Here is a 22,200-nt window from a genome sequence, read left to right on the forward strand (position 1 = left end):
AACACAACATTACTATTCAGAGACTGCAATGCCATGCAATACCAAAGAAAACACAACCAGCCCAGGATTTGGAACTTTATTGCCAGGCAGTTACTGTTTTATTGAAATATGACCTATATGGGACTATTACTGTCATATTGTCTGGTTTATCCAGTACAACCCATACACAGTTTTTATACTGCCAGGTGACTTTCTAATACTTTATATTTATTTGGTATGACTACTACAAGCAGGATTGTTACTCACTAGCCTCGTGATGCAGCCTTTGCAACCTGCTAGTATGGTCTTTTTGATTCACAGCCCACTCAGCTGCAGCTGTAAAGGGAATAAAGAAATATTTAGGCATACATATAAATCACATACACAGGCTGGACTTCAGTAAACAGTTCTTGATATGAATATTTACACAGTGCTGGGACATCACCCCTCTGCCTTGCTTCTTGGACCAACTTGTCCAAGACCTCATTCTTTCTCTGGTTCAAGTTGGCTTAGTGGCGCTGGACCTGCTCACCAGTCCGAGGAATACCAGTGGCACTGGTGAGATTGCGGGTGAGATGGTCCCAAGCTTCCGCTTTATATTAGGAGCCCTGGTACTGGCCCTGCAGCACTCTCTTATCATGGTTCTTTACCATGTGTCCTACCAAGACCCTGGACTTCTGTATGCCCCAGCGCTGCACCCAAAAGTGCATACCCTCGCCAACTCCTGCCATACTGCCTACAGTGGGAAGCTGCAACCAGTTATGACCTATATTCCCACCTGTGGAGATTAAATATGGCCGATTTCCCACCCTTTGCTGTGATTGGATGGTTTTGAATATGCTGAGCTAAGCTAAGATATGAGCAAACTTGCTTAGCTAAGGTTGGCAATGCTTAAAGGGGCAGGTTCAGCATTGATTACCAATGGGCAAATCTACTTAGCTGGGCTACTCATTGCTTAGTAATCATATTTACACAATGCTTACACCTGGTAAGCAGAGCTGTGTAATGCTTAGCATTGCTTATTTTTTTATTTTATAGACTATCTGCTGTGTGGGATTGATTCATCATTTATTTCATATTATGAATCTTTTACTGTCCCTGACATCCCCCAATGTGCTTTCATTACATTTATTCCTGTGTGACTATACTGTATGGGGCACTTGTGTTTATAAGGGGGTTTCACAACTTTATTACACTGACACCTCACATCTGGACCTACTGCAGTACTCTGGTTAACAAATATATGTTATTTCATAGTAAATTATAAAAAAATGTTCATGTACTGCTTTTACATTTAAAATGCAAATTGGTTACAGTGGGGGTTGAACCGGGAATGGTTGTTTGCAAAGCATACGCTCTAACCACTACACTATTGCAGCATTGCTTAAGTTGGATGTCTCTTGCTATTTAACTTCTTGTGCTGTTTAAGCTGGACTAAGCATAGCTAAGCAACGGGCACACCCGCGCAGCTACGTTTAAACTTTATCACATTTATAAAAAAAAATTATTTGTTGCATTTTTTTTTTATTTGTACCCTTCAGAATATCCCTGCTCATGCTAAACCTGTTATTCTATCAACTTTCTGCTTTGTGGGACGATTGTTCCTTATGGCTTTGTCCAGATTTCTTACCCTGATGGGTTGGGGGTGTTACAAGCATTCTCGCTCATTTGAAATTGCTGAATGGCAATTCTGGAGTGTAGGGGGCATGTGTATTGTGAGACATCTGCTCTCAGACACACCCCCTGCACTTATACACAGAACCATGTCCACTTTGCAGCACGGCAGCGTGCCTTCATACATATGCATGTCGCGCTGCCGTGCTGCACAGGAACTTATTCCTGCACGGCTGCTTGCTGAATCCTGGGGCAAGTCTTTTTAATACTTGACTCCAAGTTTTAGATCTCACTACCTTGTTAAAGTTAGTCTTCTTAAACCCTTCACATCTCCTCTACTTTGCTTGAAGCCTAACTCTCCAACAAATTTGAGTGACCCTCTTTTATTCATATCATATCACTTACATCCATTACATAGCTGAAGCAAATTACTATTCTGTTTTTTATACTGTTTGTAGGTGATACAAATTAGGATGACTCAGGGCGGAGCTTTATAGATGTAGTCTGGCATGCTTATGGCTAATACTTTGGGAATATGCAGAAAAAACCCAAATGCAATTCATAACAGTGTACTAAGATCAGATTTGACTCATGTTACAATACATCAGATCTGTCTATGGTGCTTAAAACTTAGGCAGATGAGTGTTAATGGATAAACAAGACTTCTAGCTCAATTCAGATGACTATATTAAGAAACAAGGCTGTTTATTGCTTAAACCTGTACTGCAGGACAGCTGCAGCCATCCACCAGTTGGCGTTATAGCCCCCAGCCAGGGCATTGGAACATCATTGCCACATTTCATGGCTATAGCCATTGTGTGTAAACTTTGATGTTGATGATATAATTTTCATTTTCATTTTTAGTGGACATGATGTTAGTGCCGTCTGTGTCTTGTCAAGGATCCTAAATTCATTTTAAATAAATACATTCAAATAAAATACATGTTAGAACAATATAGGACTAAGTATTTCACCAGATAAACTGAGTTATGAGCGTATTAGTGAAGCACAAGTAATATGCCACATTAACCACATCTTGACATATTTTATCACAGGGACAACAGCAGAAACAATCACATGCTGTGCAGCTCCCTTTGAAATGTCAGCACTCGAAATGCTGAATGCTGACATGCAGAAAATAAAAAAGAGATTGAAAATGTAGGGAAAGAGTAAACCTCAAACATCTCTCCTCTCCTTTAAACTTCTTTTCACAGGGGAGCAAGCTTCCCAACACACGCACACACCTTGATGTGGGGAACAAGCCCCTCACTCCCCCAAACTTATATATACTAACTCTGAGATTGCCATGCCACAAAGAAAATGGAATGCTCAGAGAAATGGTCATCTCAGACTTAGTATATGTAAGCCCATTTTTTTGTCCGTTTAGTCTCCATGTTTCGGGACTCACTCTAGCAGGTCTTGACATTTCAAATGGCTACCATGATGTGCTGCACCACAGCAAAAAGAAGGACAGTGGCACACAGTCAAAAAGTGTATGAGCAGTGTCTCCTACCCCAGTGGCACACAGTCATAAAGTATATGAGCAGTGCCCCCTACCCCAGTGATACACAGTTACAAAGTGTATGAGCAGTGCCTCCTACCCCAGTGGCACACAGTCACAAAGTGTGTGATCACTGCCTCCTACCCGAGTGGCATTTAGTCACAAAGTGTATAAGCAGTCCCCCCTACCCCAGTGGCACAAAGTCACAAAGTGTATAAGCACTGTCTCCTACCCCAGTGGAATACAGTCACAAAGTGTGTGAGCACTGCCTCCTACCGCAGTGGCACACAGTCACAAAGTGTATGAGCACTGCCCCCCTACCACAGTAGCACACCGTCACAAAGTGTGTGAGCAGTGCCTCCTACCTGAGTGCCACACAGTCACAAAGTGTTCAAGCACTGCCTCCTACTTGAGTGGCACACAGTCACAAAGTGCATGACCACTTCCCCCTACCCCAGTGGCACACAGTCACCAAGTGTATGACTAGTGCCCCCTACCTCAGTAGACCACAGTCACAAAGTGTATGAGCACTGCCTCCTACCCCAGTGGCACACAGTCACAAAGTGTATGAGTACTGTCTTCTACCCCAGTGGCACACAGTCACAAAGTGTATGAGCACTGCCTCCTACCACAGTGGCACACAGTCACAAAGTGTATGAGCACTGCCCCTTATCCCAGTGGCACAAAGTCACAAAGTGTACAAACCCTTCCCCCTACCCCAGTGGTACATAGTCACAAAGTGTGTGATCACTGCCTCCTATCCTAGTGGCACACAGTCACAAAGTGTATGAGCACTGCCTCCTACCCCAGTGGCACACAGTCACAAAGTATATGAATGTTGCTTCCTGCCCAAGTGGCACATAGTCACAAAGTGTATGAGCACTGCCTCCTACCTGAGTGGCAGACAGTTACAAAGTGCATGAGCAATGCCTCCTACCACAGAGGCACATAGTCACAAATTGTATGAGCACTGCCTCCTACCACAGTGGCACATGGTCACAAAGTGTATGAGCAGTGCCTCCTACCCCACAGCAGGAGGTTAATTCTATACACAGAGACACAGGCTCACATATTCAGCATCAAGAAGAAGTTACATTACAATGGTGGGAGCACCATGTAGCTCAACACCTGCTCCTTGAGCATATCCTGAACACCTTGAAGAAAAGACTACCTTTTGGATTCTGCAGTGTCTACTGTCACACCTGTACACAGGGATGCCAGATGAAGACGTGCCACAGTTAGAACCACAGGGATGCAAGGCCTTGTCTCCCAAGAAGCAGATATGCTGTGACATAGATAAGGTCTGTGCTACTGCCACTGAGAGTCAAGTAGAGACTGGCCATACTGGCCATGAAGATCATCATGTCATTGTTCCTAACCTAACTCTCAGTGGCAGTAGCACAGACCTTATCTATGTCACAGCATATCTGCCACTGAGAGTCAAGTAGAGATGGTTAGAGTGCTACAGGATATACATGAGGAAATGTACAAGTACATGGGAATTGTGGAGGTCAGGAACAATGACATGATGATCTTCATGGCCAGTATGGCTGCACACACAACGTCCATGTCAGCCTCCATATGCACACTAGTAAGGACATATCCAGAAGCACTTTGGCTACACAGATGGACCTGAACATGGGAATGTCTGCATATATCATGGACAAGAAGGTCTTTCACCATGTGTACCCCAAGAACATACAACATGCTTTCATGTAGATTCCCCCAAGAAGAAGGTGGGTAGGTCTCATTAGTTTTCCACAACATTTGTTAGAACTTCCCAGTCAAGGTCTTGGTCCTGAGGTACTGTTAGGTCAATATCAAGAGGTTCCCCTGCATCCATCAGATCCTTCATCAGAGCAGCTCATCATCAAGCTCACATCCCAGCACTTGCTCATGCTCTCTAGGTACATCATCAAGCTCACATCCCAGCACTTGCAATGCTCTCTAGGACCATCATCCACACTATCCTTGTGAGACATCATTTATGATACCTTCCAAATCCAAAGTTAAATTCTGACCATTAGTAACAGACATTACTCATTCAGAGGTCACTCTACAAACAAGGAAAACAATGTGATCATCAGCAGTGACAGGTTTCCTTACTGAAAGGCAACTATCTTTCTCTCTAAGCAGTTAAATTCAAGCTCAGTAAGTAACACTGCTGTAAAACACTCACAGTATAGACCTAAACATCCTTTACAACAGTGTTCTTAGGTTCATAGATTCTTAGGATGACAGTAAGCTATTGGCTCGGAGGCCCTTATTAGCCTAGCCAAGAATTTCACCCATGTTCCCAAAAAAGTCAGCACCTGTTTCCCCTATCCAGCAGGGACACAGGTGGGATCCCAGGGGTGTATTTTCTGTTTCCCATCCAGTCATCCAGGTTCCTCTTAAAAATAGCTATTGAGGTACCTGCTTGACATGGAGAGGGAGTTTATTCCACAGATGGGGGAGTCTTTGGGGCACAAATCTATCCTGCCAACAAGTTCTATTAATGTCACAGACAAGGTTAAGGCCTTGCGTGCAGGCTGCATGAGTGAAGTTTTAGTTATGGATATGCAGCACCTCCATCAAGGCTAGGTCTGAGATGGCCCTGTATGCCAGACACAGGTGACCTCTGAGCAGTCTGTACCAGACTGAGTAGAGGGACAGGGCTTTTAGCCTACCTGAATAGGACAGGTGTTTGAGACCCTGGATTTTCCTGGTCAGGAACCTCTGTGGTTTCTCCAGCTGCTGCATGTGTTTGGTAAGGTACATGCCAAAGAGGGCACTGTACTCAGTGATGGATTTGATAAGGGAAGAAAACAAGTATGTTATGACATCCTTGCTCCTGGATGAAATATCCTTGTTTATGAGGTGGGCCATGTAGAAAGCCTTCCGTACAAAGGAGGCAAGATGGTGGTCAAAAGTGTTGTTGCTATCAACCTGGGTGGCCAAGTCTTTCACGACTGATTGTGTACTTATTACATTGTTATTAATGTGATAATTAGTGGGGATACCATTTTTCCCAAAGGGGATAATGATGCATTTCTTGGCATTCAGTTTGAGGCCATGCTTCTGGCACCAGTCATTTGTTTGTGTAAGGCCATCTTGGAGGATGTTCACATCACTAGGGGAATTTAAGACAGTGCCCATCTTGCAGTCATCTGCAAACTTGGTCAGCCACAGACCACTGGCTATTGGCTTGTACCTCATAAAAGTATATCCCAAACAGTAGAGGCCCCAAGACTGATCCTTGGGGTGCACCGCTCATTACAGATCTACTACTAGAGGTGGCTTCCCCTATTTTGACTGAGTGGGTTCTATCAGTGAGCCAGTTAGCTACCCATCTGGTAACATATGGGTTAATGCCCAGCTGAGAGAGTTTATCTATTATACCCGAGTGGAGAATAGTGTTGAAGGCTTTGGCTAGATCAAGGTAGGCAATGTGCATCGTCTTAACCTTGTCTGTGGCTTTGATGACAGTTTCAAAGAAGTTGGCCAAGTTTAAAAAGCATGGTCTCCCTTTGACAAAACCAAACTGTGTGGGGTCAAGTGTTTGGAGGTTGCCAATATCCTTGTTTATAAGGTCCATGATAATGCATTCCATGGCCTTGCAGATCAGGCTAGTTAGGCTGATGGGCCTATAACTGCCTGGGTCGGTGGATGCTCCACCTTTGTGTAGAGGGATGACAGTGGCTGTCCTCCATTTGGCTGGTACAAAGCTGCTGATCAGGCTTTGGTTGAATAGGGTGCCTAATGGTGCAGAGAGCTCATTCCCAAGTTGATGTGGGAGCCAGGGATGTTGTCAGGTCCCATGGAGGCTGTATTTTTTGCCTTTGAGAGGACAATTCAAGACCTGCTCCCTGGTGATGAGGGGAGGGGGGCAGGTGATTGGGATGTCCTGGTTTACTGATTGGGGGGGACGTGGGGTGAAGTTTTCACTGAATCTATCTGCCAGTAGTTTGGCTATATCTATGGAGTTTGTGTATGTGGTGTTCTTGACTACCAATTCAGAGCAGATTTGGGTGTTACCTTTGAGATTGTGGATGTATGTGAAGAAGGCCTTGTGATTGTCTTTAATATATGTGACCAATTTGAACTCAAAGTTAGCCTTTGAGGATTTTACCAGTGATCTTATTTGCTTGTTCAGACAAAGGAGAGATTGCTTCCAACTTGGTACCTGCTCCTTTTTGGTCCTGGACAGCAATATTTTCCTTTTATGATAGAGTTTGCTTACTGCTGCTGTCCACCAGACAGGTTTACTCTTCCTTGAGGAAGATGATTTGGTCCTGTCAGGTACTGCTGAGTCCATGCGACTATGTAGGTCCTCATATAGTTTTTTGGTGTGTAGGCTTGGACATTAGTGCTAGTTCCAACTTAAGGGAAGGTGGCTGTGAAGCTGTTTATATCTGCTCTCAGGAGATTGTAGTCAGCTTTGGAAAAGCTTTTTTGCTTGACCCTGGCAAGGGGTGGGTCAGGGGAGATGGTGACTTTGAAAATGATCACTTTATAGTCAGATCTTACCAAGGAGGATGACACTGTAGGGATGCTACAGTGGCTACTCATGTTGGTTAGTATCAGGTCCAGAATATTTTCACCTCTCGTGGGGGTACCAACCAGCTGATCAAATGCACTGGCATTGACAAAGTCAAGGAATCTCTCGGTATTTGTGTTTAGGCTAGAATAGGTCTTCCACTCTATGGTTGGGTAGTTAAAGTCACCTAAGATCAGGGTAGAGGGTTGAATCTTGATGGATTCAAGTAAGTCCAGATAGGTGGAGTGGGTGTCCTGAGTCATGGTTGGGGGCCTGTAGCTAGCTATGATTTGAATAGGTGTTTTGTCAACAGTTAACTACACTTGGAGTGTCTGCTGTGCATCATACTGTTTGACCAGCCTGGATGTGTGTATGTCTTTGATAAATATTGAAACTCCACCTCCTTTGGCTTTGTATCCCTCCATTTGGGGTCTGAAAGTATGGTAGGATGAGTAACCTGGTAAGGCTGGGGTGCTCTCTGAAGCTTTGAACCAGGTTTCAGTGACTGCACAAATGTCAGCATCCTCCAGGGTGAGGAATGCTTGCAATGAGTGCAGTTTCATGTTAAGACTCCTAGAGTTTAGCAGCATGACCTTTAAATTTTGCTTAGAAGAATTTTTCACGTTGGTAATTTGGTCCTCATGACTTTTGCCTAAAAAAGGCATTATGGAGGAGGAGGCAAGAGCCTTTGCCAGAGGCCTGAAGCTCATGGGAGACAGATGAATTAATCTCTGGCAAAGCATTGTGGTCTGTCAATCATGTCCTCCAAGGCTGTCAGGTATTGCATCCCCTTGGAATGACATCAGAAACTAAGCTAATTGTTAAAGTCAGTCATTTTCTGTTTGTATTGAGGCTCTTCTAAATTTCAGTTAAAGTCTGCTAGTATAGCTAGCACTTGTGCCCCTGACCAAGTATAACCAGCACTTGTGCCCCTGACCAAGTATAACTAGCACTTGTGCCCCTGACCACTCAACACTGTGCAAATGATAATGGCTTATACCTTATGAAAACAACATTTTGTTTATGATATAAGGGAAAATCTCTGATATACAGTGTAAGTCCACCATGTGCCACATAACACAACACAGTGAGTAACACTGCATGCATTAAGTATTAGATGTGTAATTTCTCAGTATTACATAGTGAATGTTATGGCCCATGTATCATGCCCAAGCCTGCCAGAGGGATTGTTGTGCTACTGTCATTGGCTGGCCACTATTGCTATTGTCACTAAAGGGACCAATGATGGAGGGGCTGCACTGCCACTATTGGTAACGGGCAGTGGCAGTTGCACACCAGGCCAAAGCAACAGACCAAAGCATTATTGTGTTGTGCAGAATGCAGCAGGCAACAAACATCTTGCATGCAGTACCAGGGTCATACTGAAGGCCTCCCCAACTTGTCCAGGTAATGGAAATGGGCTTTGAACAGACCAAACACTTACAAATGACTGCTTGTGGCTAAGATAGGGTGATTTTAAAGCACTTCTCAGCAGCTTCATGGGGGTCATGAACTGGTGCTATTAGCCAAGAAACAAGTGGGTAGCCTGTGTCACCTGGAACACAAAACAGAGAGGGGACATGTAACAAAACAGGGCTGATTACTCAGTACCACCGATATCACTTTGTAGATAGAGAAATTACTATGGTTAGCAACAGTATAATAGTGTGCACTTAACAACTTGCTAACCATGAGGAATGCCACCAAGTAGAAAAAGGTGGTACAGTGAAATTGTGTGCCACATATGAGAAATAGGAGCACTGCCAAGATGCTGGGCCAAAACGCTGGTAATGCAATCCAATGCATCACACACTATCTGGCAGCTGATTGAATGGTATCCCTTCCTGTTCTGGTACCACCCCCCCCTTGTGACAGATGGGGCTGTTATAGCAACATGAGTGCCATCTATTGCACCAAGCACATCAGCAAAGCATGCCATTCAGTAGGAGGCATGCATGGTACTTGTTCAGTCCTGCAGTGATACTAGGAAATACATATATTGATTCACAAGTGCCAAGAGCATGTCAAGGGACTGCTGAAGTATCCTCAAGACAGAAGCCTGGGAGATACCCAACATGTCTGCATTGTATCTCTGGATAGTCCCCTTGGAAAGCATAGTGAGAGCTACAGGTTTCTTGATACCCAAAGGTAAAGGAAGACTATGCATGCCCCCCCAGTTTCTGTCTGGGAGCCATACCAGCTCACCAAAGCCAGTATCAGAGCTCTGTCTACTCTAAGCCTGTCCAGTAATTCCTGTTCAGCAAAGCTGAGTTGACTAATCCTTTGCCTATAGTTTCTTCTTATTCTTCTAGGCCAGCAAGGGCCACTTTGCACACAGGGCTTTGTCTCAACTGAAACAAGCAACTTGGAGTAGAACACAGCTAGACTGGTAGTAAAAGCATGCATATTCATGGAATGTAGTGGATAGAAAAGGCACAGATTTGTTTTTTTTATAATACATCTGCACGCGATACATTTGCCGATCAAAAAATTACTATGAATAGCATAAAGCTGGGAAGAGCACCTTATTTTTATTGGATAGTCGCAGATTTTTTCACACATTCCTCATTTACATTTCATTATGTCCACATTTACATAAACAATTCTTAAAACGGTTCTAACAGCTGGTCCTAAGCACTGGTACTGTCTCTGAATTGAGCCTGAGGAATGCTTGTTTGCAGCCCACACAAATAACTGCAGCACTTATGTGTAATGACTATGAATCCCTCCTTATTCTCAGTGCAAGTGAGTTATTCTGGTATAATGCCTATTTATAAAGCAGAATTTCGTAAGAATAACCTGTCCTGACTGTTGTCTTTTAAAATCCAATTCTGTCTACAGTCAATCATACATACCTCTCAACTGTACAGATTTTTGCCTCATATTTTTGGTCTGTTTTTCATAAAATTGTGGTTTCCTGGCAAATTAGTGGTAAATCATTAAAGACTGAAGTTAGAAAATAACGACAGACATTTGAGTTTCAGACTTCCTACCCTTCAGAAAATTCATGCTAATGCCAAACCTGTTATTCTATCAACTTTCTAAGCTTGTAAGAGAAATATTAAAAAATCGTCCCTTTTCTTGGGTCTTTGTCCGACTTTTATCTATGGCTTTGTCCAGATTTCTTGCTGTAAGAGGTTGAGAGGTATGATAACACTTAAACTATTAAAGCCTAACTTAATAGACTGCCCAAAGTGTGAGTATCATACCTTTCAGTTGTTCCAGATTTTGCAGAATATCCCTGAGGTTGCCTCATATGTTTGTTTGCCTTATCCCTTGTAAAACAATTTGATTTTCTGGTAAACTACTGAGTATTAGTCAGTAGCTAATGCCAGACATTACAGTCTCATACCTCTCATTGTTCAGAGAATGCTCTGATTGACTGGGTTTATAAACACCCTTTTCTGAGAAAATTAGCTTTTACACTTCAGAATCCATTTGTTTCTCTGGAAACTGTATTGTTACAGTCTTTTATAGTCAGTTATTCATATCACAGTAGACACTTTTAACTATCTGTCTGTCTATCTATATATTTGCTATGTAAGTGGATCTGTTTATAGACCTTTTTGATCAATGGCCTCGGCCAGTATTTTCAGGATTGTAGCAAATTATATATATTTCATTTTATACTATATGTATGTATGTATTATTATTATTATTATTATTATTATTATTATTATTATTATTATTATTATTATTATTATTATTATTATTATGTGATGAAGGAGGAAACCAGAATACCCAGAGAAAGTTAATGCAGACATGCAGGAACATGCAAAACTTTACACAAATAGTGATTAGAAGAAAACCAAAACAAAAAAACGAAATCTGTAAAAGCGATGATGAAGTCTCATTCTGAGATGAAAGCGCTAAAATGTTATAATAAATGTGTTTTGGTTCGCTGACTTCCTTGCCAACGTGTCCAGTTTTGCTTTTACAGATTTCGTTTTTTTTTGTTTTGGTTTGGTTACTTGTTTTAGTTTGGTTATTATTAGTGATTAGAAGAAGTCAGGCTTGAACTCCACCACCTTCTCAACAGCCAGTTGCTAATGGAGTAACAAGGAAAAGCAATAATAACTAATAAAATAATACAACAGAAACTGTAAAAAAGCATTGTTCATTCACTGCGACAGATAATATGTAGAAGGGAAAATACTATGTAACTGTATTTTAGATTTATAAGCATGAGCAGTGACAAAGACTTCTTTGAAAAAATTGCGCTGTGAATAGTTAACCTTAAAACAACTGTAATAAAGCAAATTAACATGAGCCTAAGCAGCAAGGGTATATTGATCTATCCCATACAACCAAGACAGAAATAACGGAATAATAGTGATGTGAAAACTGCAGATAGATAGGTAGTCTCTTGCCACAGCCTCTAGAAAAAAAAAAATGACTGACTGACCAATGCCTGTAGATATTTGGGTGATCCATAGAGTTCCACAAACCTGCAGTCCTGAGTCTGTTTTAACCTTTTTACTTTATTTATTTATTTATTTTTTATAGAGAAAACATTCTTTTAAAGTACGGAGAGGCCCATTAACTGTAGCTCTCCAGTAACCTACAGCACATTTTAACCGAGGCCCCGAAATATTTATGTCTAACAGAAAAGATGGCATCAGCATTTTGGTACTTTCTAGGTGCCACACTTTACAACACTCCTGACTAAACAAACAGGAATATTACTACTGGTTAATTTCCTTTTCCTTATGCAAAGGAATCTGTTCAACAGATTGTATGACAGATCCTCATGTGCAGTACCCCTTGTTACACATGAGAAGCTCTACCTTACTGCTTTGCAAAGTCTGTAAATGCTGGGCAATGCACAGACTCAGTGGAGTTTTTTATACTTTGTAGTACAAAACCTGTCATGATTTGCAGAATTAGTTAAAATTTGCAAGAATGAAGTTAAGACAGCTGAAGCTTTGCAGAGCTCAAGGAGTGTGAGTATTCTATATTTCATGCAGACCTCACCAACAATTTTCTTTCTCCATGAATATCCACTGAGCACTGAAATTTCTTTGAAAGGCTACTGCTCAGTTGTTACCTTCACAGCTGTGAATCTTTAATTTCAAGAATCCAGGACAAAGCCAAAAATAAATCAATGTCAAATGGCCAAAATCAGCAGTCTATTTAAATATATGGAAAAACATGTAGAAAGTTGACAAACATCATTTATTTAAACAAAATGACTAAAACTGTAAAAAAATACAACTGAAAAAAAGAGAAAACAAAGTGATTAATAAAAAGGATCTGATTTCTCTTTTTTCTGATGTAATTGTTGGTTTTCAGAATAACACCATTTGTATTAATGCTTTCTCTGAAGAAATTGTGTTACAACACTACAGTTTTAAACCATTAACATACTATGTGGTATAGAATGTCACACGTCTGGCAGCCTACACACGTTGTATTCTAGAGCAAGTAAAGTAATGTCTTTCGGCTTTTCCCGGTTAGGGGTCGCCACAGCAGAATGCCGGTCCGTTTATGATTGGCAGTAGATTTTTACTGTGCCAAGGTGCCAGTCCAACCTTCAATGAAGGCAAACCCATTCACACACACACCTACCTGCATGTCTTTAAATGTTACTTGACCGCGGGGAGGACATGCAGACTCCACACAGAAGGCACTCCAGCCAAGAATCGAGCCTGAGAACCTCTTGCTGTAAGGCGACAATGCTAACCGCTGCACCACCGTGGCCTATATCTTGTATTCTAGAGCATTTTCTGAAAAATAAACTTATAAAAGATAAGATTAAAAGTAAATATTTTGTGAACAGTAACAGCTATTAAAACTGTAAAACAGTAATATTATCAGTAAGAAGTTTTATTTGCAGTGATAATAGTCAGTGCATTCATGTCATTTCAATAATCGCTATATTATAATTCACACAAACCCAAAATTATATTTTTGCTAAACTTTCACAGTTTTATCATATATTGGAAACTGTATAACCTAGAAATATGTTAGAAAAGTTTTATTAACCAGGCATAAGTTTTCATATGACAACAAAAATTCCTCTGTGAATGCATAGTTATTGAGATATTTACAAAAAATATGAAAACATGTGTTTGTGTATAGTTAACAAAATAAATAACACTGAATACTTTTCAAGATGTGCAACTTACAGTGCAAATTTAAAAGACAATTTTCTTCAACAACATCTAAGGTGCCACCTGACGTCATGCAAAAGTTTGTAAATCACTTGTTTTTTGAAGTATTAAGTATATATTTTAGGTATTAAGTATATATGGAAATATTATTTATTTTCATAATTACTAACAAACAATTAGCAATATATCAGGTATAGTGTGATATAACTAGACACTGATAACTTTTCCTGTCTCCCACTATGGCATATCACGCCATACCCTTCAATAACAGTTACAAAAATATGAACCTAAATATGAACATATTAAGTGATGAACGGTGATTAATTTCTGCACTGCAGGATATCCAGATTAACAGTCTTACAGTCATTTTGTTAATAACTCCTTACACTTTCTAATGTTGCCCATTATTAGCTGGTAAGTAACTTAATAAATGAAGGCAGACTGAAAAATGTTTTGGAAGTTATAAGGAGCTATGGGTTTGAACTGGAAGTATACGTAAAGGTACTATAGGCTTGAATAAGTTATTAAATGGCTTAAATCCTTGCTGCTGGTCTCACTGAAGCTTACAAATTTTACAAGGAACAGAGATATATTTCAGGGCAAAAGCAGGGGTGTCATGCCCCTGAAAATTAGAAGGAGATGAGATGTATACCTTGATGATTTAAAAAAAAAGAAGTCATGTCTTACCATAACATTCCATCTGTGTTGTTCATCTTCTTTCATTCATCACTGATGGGTCTGGTTCCGAGCCCTCGGAAACGAGTCGGCCTATTACCAAGCTTGCGCCAGCCAAAAACTCTCAAGCCAAGCTTCTACCCACAATGCCCTTCTCCCTATTACCTCAGATCAAGTTTGCCCATGATAGACCAGGAAAGCAGTGGCCCCTTCTGCGCAAATGCCCTAAGACACCACTTGAACCCAAAGTATCCCCCAGGAGCCTTTGGAGGGGGAAGGAGGGTGAGAAGTGATGAATGAAAGAAGATGAACAAAACAGATGGAACGTTATGGTAAGACATAACTTCTTTATCTGATGATGTTAATCTTCTTTCCATTCATCACTGATGGGACAGAATCCCAAGCTACCTTGTAGTCCATGGGGGGCTCTTATGGAAGAACATTCCTGAGTACCATTGAGTCAAAGGCAGCTCTCTGTCTGGAGACCACATACAATTTGTAATGATTGATGAAACTGTGGGGTTTAGCCCAAGTGGCTGCTGTGCAAATGTCATCCATAGAAGCCCTGGAGTGGAAAGCTACAGATGTTGCCATAGATCTAGTGGAATAGGCTTTAACCAGTGGCATAGATTCTTTTGCGGAAGAGTAAGAAAACTGTATACAGTCCCTTAGCCATTTCGATAAAGTAACCTTGGGTACAGAATTTCCCATTCTAGGTCCAGAAAAAGAAATGAAAAGCTGGTCAGACTTATGCATAATTTTGGTTCTGCCTAAATAGGATCTCAGTTGTCTGTGTACATCCAAGGAATGTAGGCAGTACTCTCCTTTATTAGAACAATTCAGAAAGAACACTGGTAGGTCAACGGACTGATTGATGGAGAAGTCGGAAACAACCTTGGGGAGGAAAGATGGATTTGTCCGGAGTGATACTCTGTCCTTGTGAAAGACCAAATAGGGCCTTCTGATGCACAATGCCTGTAGCTCCAAAACCTTCCTGGCTGACGTAATGGCTACCAAAAACAAGGATTTCCAAGACAAGAATTTCAGATCACACTTTGCTCTGGGTTCAAATGGGGGTTGAGTCAAAGACTGTAGAACTAATGTGGGGTTCCATGGCTCTATAGGCTGTCTGACAGGGGGCCTGATGTGTGAAACCCCTTTGAGAAAGGTTTTACATAAACATAGTGAGATAAGAGGCGTATCGTCCAGCCCATTATGGTAATTCAAAATTGCAGCCAGATGTACTAGTATGGTAGAGTCTGCGGCACCCTCCTCAAAAAACTTAGAGAAGTGTTGCAAAAATATGGATCTAGCATGTTAGCCTTTGACCAGAGAGAGAACTTTTTCCATTTGTCTTTATACAGTCATCTGGTGGATGGTTTATGAGAGGCCAGGATAATATCCCAAACAGGTGTGGTGAGATAAGCCTGCCTGGCAATCAAAGGAAGTGGAGAAACCAAGCTGTCAACTTGAGACTGGACAGATTCGGGAGGCACAACCCTTGGGGTTGAGCAATCAGGTCTGGAAGAGGGTCCAGAACCCATGGCGGGCATACCAGATGAGGCTGAAGGAAGAGGAACCAAACTTGTCGAGGCCAAAAAGGGGCTATGAGGATCACTTTGCATTTCAACAGATGAGCTTTCTTTAGGAACTGTCGGATCTGAGGAATGGGGGGATAAGCATAAAGAAGTCCAGTGGGCCAATCATGAATCAGAGCATCCCTTGAGGACTCCTCCTTTGGGGGCAATAGGGCAAAATAGCTGCTGCTCTTGTTGTTTGATGGAGAGGTGAAAAGGTTGCAGCATGGCTGGCTCCAGTGGCTGAAAATTTCTGCTGCCACATCAGGATTGAGGGACCACTTGTGGGGCAGGAGAATACATTTCTCAATTTGTCCACAATCACGTTGGAACTCCCCGGGATGTGCATTACTATTAGAAAGTAGTTGGAAGCTTTCACCCACTGCAAAATTCTCATTGCTTCTCGACACAAGAGGTAGGATTTGGTTCCTCCTTGCTTGTTGATATACCAGACTACTGACATGTTCTCTGACTGAATTGCAATTGTCCCAGAAGGAAGAACTGGATAAAATTCCTGCAATGCTAACAGCACCACTCTCGGTTCCAGAACGTTGATATGCTGGTTGGCCTCCAAAGTGGACCGTATGCCTTGGACCGTCTTTCCCTGGAAATGGCCCCCCAATCAGGGAAGCATCTGTGGTCACAATGGCCTTGGGCTGAGGGGACTGGAAAAGGTGACTCCAAAGTTCATTGTCTGGCCTCATCCACCAAAGAAGGTCCTGTTTGCAGGAGTTGGTTATCTGGATCTGGAAATGTAGATGGTGGTGATTCAGGAACCACTGAGAAAGAAGAAGCCATTGGAGAATTCACATGTGCAGCTTGGCAAGAGGCACTATTGGGATTGAAGCTGCCATGGATCCTAGGGCCTGAAGAACTTCTCTCCCTGAGACTTTGTTTTGACGGAGTATCACCTGGAGTTGAACCCTCAATCTCTGGAGTCTGTGAGCTGGGAGCGACACCAGACAGGATCGGGTGTTGAAGACTGCTCCAGTAAATTCTATCTGCTGAGTAGGGACCAGGTTTGACTTCTCCCAGTGCACAGTTATCCCCAAAATCTCTGCCAGAGAAAGTGTGTATTGTAGGGCTGTTACCAGAAGACGCTTGGTGGGGGAGGTGAGGAGCCAATTGTCCAAATATGGAAACACCCGGAATCCTTGCAGTCTCAATTGAGCTGTGACCATTGCCATGTACTTTGTGAACACTCTGGGGGCTGTAGAGAGACCGAACAGCAGGGCACGAAACTGGTAATGATTGGCTTCTAGCCAGAAGTGAAGCAGACTCCTGGAGCGCTTGTCCATTTTGATATGGTAATACTCATCCCAGAGATCTATCGAGTACATCCAATCACCCTCCCTCAGAAAAGGGAGGATGGACTGAACTGTTACCATCTGGAATTTGGTTTGCGCAACAGACTTGTTCAAGCTGCTGAGATCCAAAATGGGTCTCCAGTCCCCTGTCTTTTTTGGCACCAAAAAGAATCTTGAGTAAAATCCGGATCTGCATTAGTCTGGTGGGACTGGTTGGATGACTCATTTTTGACATAGCTTTTCTATTTCTGAAGCTGCCTCTTTCCTCTGACTGGGTGGAACATTGGGAAGTTTTGTTGAAAGTTTTGGATAAGAAATAATGGGAATGGTGTAACTTCTGGTAATTATACTCTGCACCCAACGATTGGCAGTAATAGACTGCAAGGTAGCTTGGTGCAGAGAGAAACGACCCCCAACTGTTTTCAGAGGCAAGCAATTGAGCAGCTCTTCAGGAGCACTGGCAAGACTGTCCAGAGAAAGAGTCTCTGGAGCCTTGGTTACATGGACCCCCCTCTGCCTCTATAGGGGCATCTTTCAGAGTTGTTACCCCCTCTGCCTCTGGGGGTATCATCACCACATTCGGCATGGAAAGGACCCTGAGACATTTTATGCCACATCTTCCCACTCCTCTGGATCCTGGAAAAGGAGCATTGAGGAATGGAAAAATGAAGGCCTACAGCAGAAAGGGTCTTACCACCCTGCTCGGACCTGGCTAGCGCGTCCTTCACTTTGGAACCAAAAAGGGAAGATGCTTTGATGGGAGCATTCAGAAAGGAAGACTTGAAGGGATCCGCGAGGTCACAAATACGCATCCAGGCATGACGCCTCATAACAATGCCTGAACCCGCAGCTCTAGCCTCCCCTTCAGTTGCATGTGAAAGCAACCTCATGGACGAGTTGGAGATCGATTCCAGGGTAGTAAGCTGCAAGGCAACTTTGTCCCGTACCTCGTCAGACACCTGTCCTGTGAGTGTTCCAGAGAGTTCTGAGATCAATTCTCTTTGGAGCCTCGTAAAATGTGCCAAAAAGTTCAGGGACTGAATGGCAAAGGTCGCTGATGCAAATACTCACATCCCCAATCTGTCCATGGCCGGGGACTCCCTGTTGGGTGGATGGACAGCAGGACTCTCTTTAGCCAGATCCTTTTTCATGGCTGCCGCCATCACCATAGCATCAACTGGTAACCTTCTGGACCAATGTGGGTTCTCCTCAGGAGGGGAAATAATTTTGTCAAGTCTCCGAGGGATCACCTCAATAGAGTCAGGGTTCTTCCATGCACGTTGCACAATGAGCTGGACTAGCTTGTCAGCAGGCGGGGTCACCCACAAGGCAGATGGCTGGGCATAGAAAGCCTGCAGGAACACAGACTCCTCAGAGGAAGGGTTGGAGGGCTTCCAGTCACCCCTCTGATTTAACAATTCAAGGATATCTCAGAAGGAGACATCTTCAAGGGATGACCGTGGGGACCCTTCACCATCATCGTAATCCATGTCTTCTGTTAAAGACTCCTCAGGTGAGTCAATGTGCTTCCTCTTGCACAATCTCTTCCATGGGGGCTCCTCAGTGGGGACATCTGAGGAGGACTTGGAAGAGTGGGTACCCTGAACTGGGGTTTCCTGCGACTTCTCTGCTTGGTATCCCGGGGAGGTGGTCTGTGGCAGCTGTAGCTCAGCGGGAGAAGACTGGGGTTCTGATGTCGGCGGAATACTTCTGGAAATGAGAGCCTTCTGCATCACACAGAAAGCAGGTCCACTCGAAAATGGATGGGAACCCAGAACCATGAAGGACAACCTCAGAACTGGGATCATACCCTGCTCCATCTAACCGACTCCCGAGGATGGAGCCACAAGCTGGATCAGTGCAGACAAGGCTACCAGCACTGAGGACAGAACTGAAGGACCACATGGAACCATGCCCAAACTGAGGAGCCCACCGCCTAATCATGAGATTGAGGAAGGACCAGTTCAGCAGGAACCGAGGACCAAAGAGATGGACCTGGAGTCTCAGTGAGGGCCACTACAGGCACCAAGATGGGGGGGGGGGTTCTGAGAAGGATGTCAGAGCAGAAGGCTTTCGAACCAGAATGGTCGAAGGAGGAGAATAGGATGGAGTCCGTGGAGAGGTCAACCAAAGTCCTTCTGGAGGATGGGTCTTGGAAGGCATGGTTATCCCCCTGGCTGCCAACAGCTGATCCACAAGACACACCGCATCAAGTTCAGAAAGGCTCCTGGTGGATCTAGTGAATACTTTGGACTGGGAGTCGGGTCGATCTAAGAATGGGCTATACAGTTGGCCTAAGAATGGGTCTATGGTTCCGGAGTTTTGGGTCCATGGTGCGTGATCTGCCGGCACTGATGTCTCACGTTTAGAAACAGGAAGTAGTGGGGTCAAATCCAGTGTTGTTGTAATAGAGCTTGGTGCTGAATGGACACTCAGAGCTGATACGGGAGGTTCAAGCATTACTGCAGAGATTGGCATTGAAGGCATGCACTGTGCTGAAATGGCCACAGGTGCCAAAGTCATAGCAGGCATGGTGAGGTCTATAGTTGGTGCTGGAGTTAGTATCAGAGCCGGCAATGAAGCTGGCACCGATATAGCAATAGTTTAAGTGCTCGGAGCAGACGAGGACAGTGCCAAGGAAGCAGGCTTATGCTCTGAGGATAACGTCTGAATTTTTGGTTTCTCAGGCTTACCCTGGTCACCCGAGGGTGAAGAGGGAACTGAATGGGGCCTTTTCTTAACTTTCATAGGAAGAGTTGAGACCTCTGTCGTAGAAAGGGGCTCTAAAAAGGGAGATTTTAGTAGTCTCTTCGAGATTAGTTTATTCTTGCGCTTGTTTAGAGTGTGTTGGCTGAAACTCTGGCAAATCCCACAGGGAGGTTGCACCGAAAGGTGGGGCACCCCCAAACAATAAACACAATCATCATGAGCATCGCTATTAGGTAGTTTACCATTACACGAGGTACAATGTTTGAAACCAGATGTACCCTTCTTATCCAACATCTTGAGAAATAATTACAACAATTCAAACATCAGAAGAAAAAAACTCCAAATTCCTAAGATAGGAAAGATTTAAACACATGCAGAAAATATAAACAAATCCAATATCAAAAACACACCAGTAGAAAGAACGGAGAAGGAATACCAACTATGGTATTCAAGGAATACCACAAGGGTAAGGGGAAAAGGGCCGTACCAGCAATGGGTAGAAATAGAGAGAAAAATATCTAACACTACTGTAATTCAGCAGGAATAAACTATAGTTCACAAAATTTTAGAAACAAACTAGTTTAGATACAAATATCAAATAATTTTCCACTTAGCTGAGAGCTCGGCTGAAACACGGCTTTACGGTTACGTGGCAAACGAGATCTGGAGTAACTGAAGCTGAAAAATAAGGTATATAAACAGCGGTGTGATCAGTACTACTGTATGGTACAGACAACTGGGCAGTAAAGGCAGAACAGATGAGGATTTAAGAGATGATAGAACTGGTGTCTGAGTTGAGTGGTAGGATGCACACTGTGGGACAGATGAATATGAGGACATAAGAGCAGAAGCCAAAGTAGTTCCAGTTGCAGAAAACATCAAAGAGAACAGATTATTGAGGTTCAGGCTCATGTGCAGGAAAGAGCAGACAATCTGGTGAAGAAGATTTGGGACAGACAGGAAGAAGGCAAGAGGAAATGAGAGTATCCAGCAAAGAGATGGATGGATTGTGTGACAGAAGTCCAGTGACAGTCAGGCAGGAGTGTCAAAGAAGGTAGAAGAATGGCATTGAATAGGGAGATATGGTGACAAGTGACACAAGACCACGACCCCATGTAGAAAATGGCAATAAGAGGGTTGATGATGACGATGATGGATGCTATAGAACAAATTTGTACTGGCAACTGAAATGTAAACAGTCTGCATGTGTGAAGTAATCCTTATTTGCCATAAAATTCTAGGCTTGCACCTTACATAAAAATACGATGCTGTTGTTAAATGAGAGGAAGCATGTTATGGCAGCAGAGAGCATTCTGGGTACATAACTTTTGCACATATCATCTCAACAGATTGAGGATGAATAATAAAGATACCCATTTGTTAACCAAGTAGGCCCACTTTGTGGGCAGTTCCTTTTCAGATACAACCTGACAACAACAATTGGTTAAGTGACCAGCTCGAGGTCATACAGTAGGCAAATGACAGCTGATGGAATCAAACTCTGTACCAGAGGAACTACAGCTTAAGTCTTATCCCTCTGTGCCAACACAAATGCACGATGCATAATCAAAGCAGTTTCAGACAAGCTCTCTAAAATAGCGAAACTAATTAGAAATCGATCTCTAAATCTTGGATGTGGGGATATACACCCAGCATCTTGCTGAGAATAATAAAATACGAACATTCTGTCACACTGTTTGTTTTAGGGATGGCAGGGCAGTAAAACCACACAAATACATGGGAGTTGAGTGTTGGCATGTTTGTTATTATCTTTCAGTAACCAGAAGCCGCACATCTGCAAATTATTAATGACTACAGAGCAAAGACAAGACAAGGCAGAGTAGTATTAGGATACAAGTCAGGGTAAAGGCTTCCACAGTGTATATATGCTGGAGTAGAATTAATGTGATCTTTACAAGCAAATAGCAAATACAAGATACACAAAGGGACATGTTAGTATTAGTTAAGAAGTTGGTCTTGACTTAGTTTTGTTAAACATTTTTTTCGTAATAGTAACAATCAAAAGTAGAGAAGTACACGAACCATGCAGTTCATAAGAAATGTCCACCATAAATTAGCGAATTCTATCTTTATTTAAAAACTGGTAAGCGTTGTCACATAGGAGCTTCTTCAGACCATCAAACAGATCATGGTCACAATTCATTTAAATAATACACATTAGCCAATCAGCTTGTGTTGAAAGTAC

Source organism: Protopterus annectens, chromosome 3.part1, assembly GCF_019279795.1.
Source record: "Protopterus annectens isolate FY-2018-M chromosome 3.part1, PAN1.0, whole genome shotgun sequence".
Taxonomy (NCBI): Eukaryota; Metazoa; Chordata; order Ceratodontiformes; family Protopteridae; genus Protopterus; species Protopterus annectens.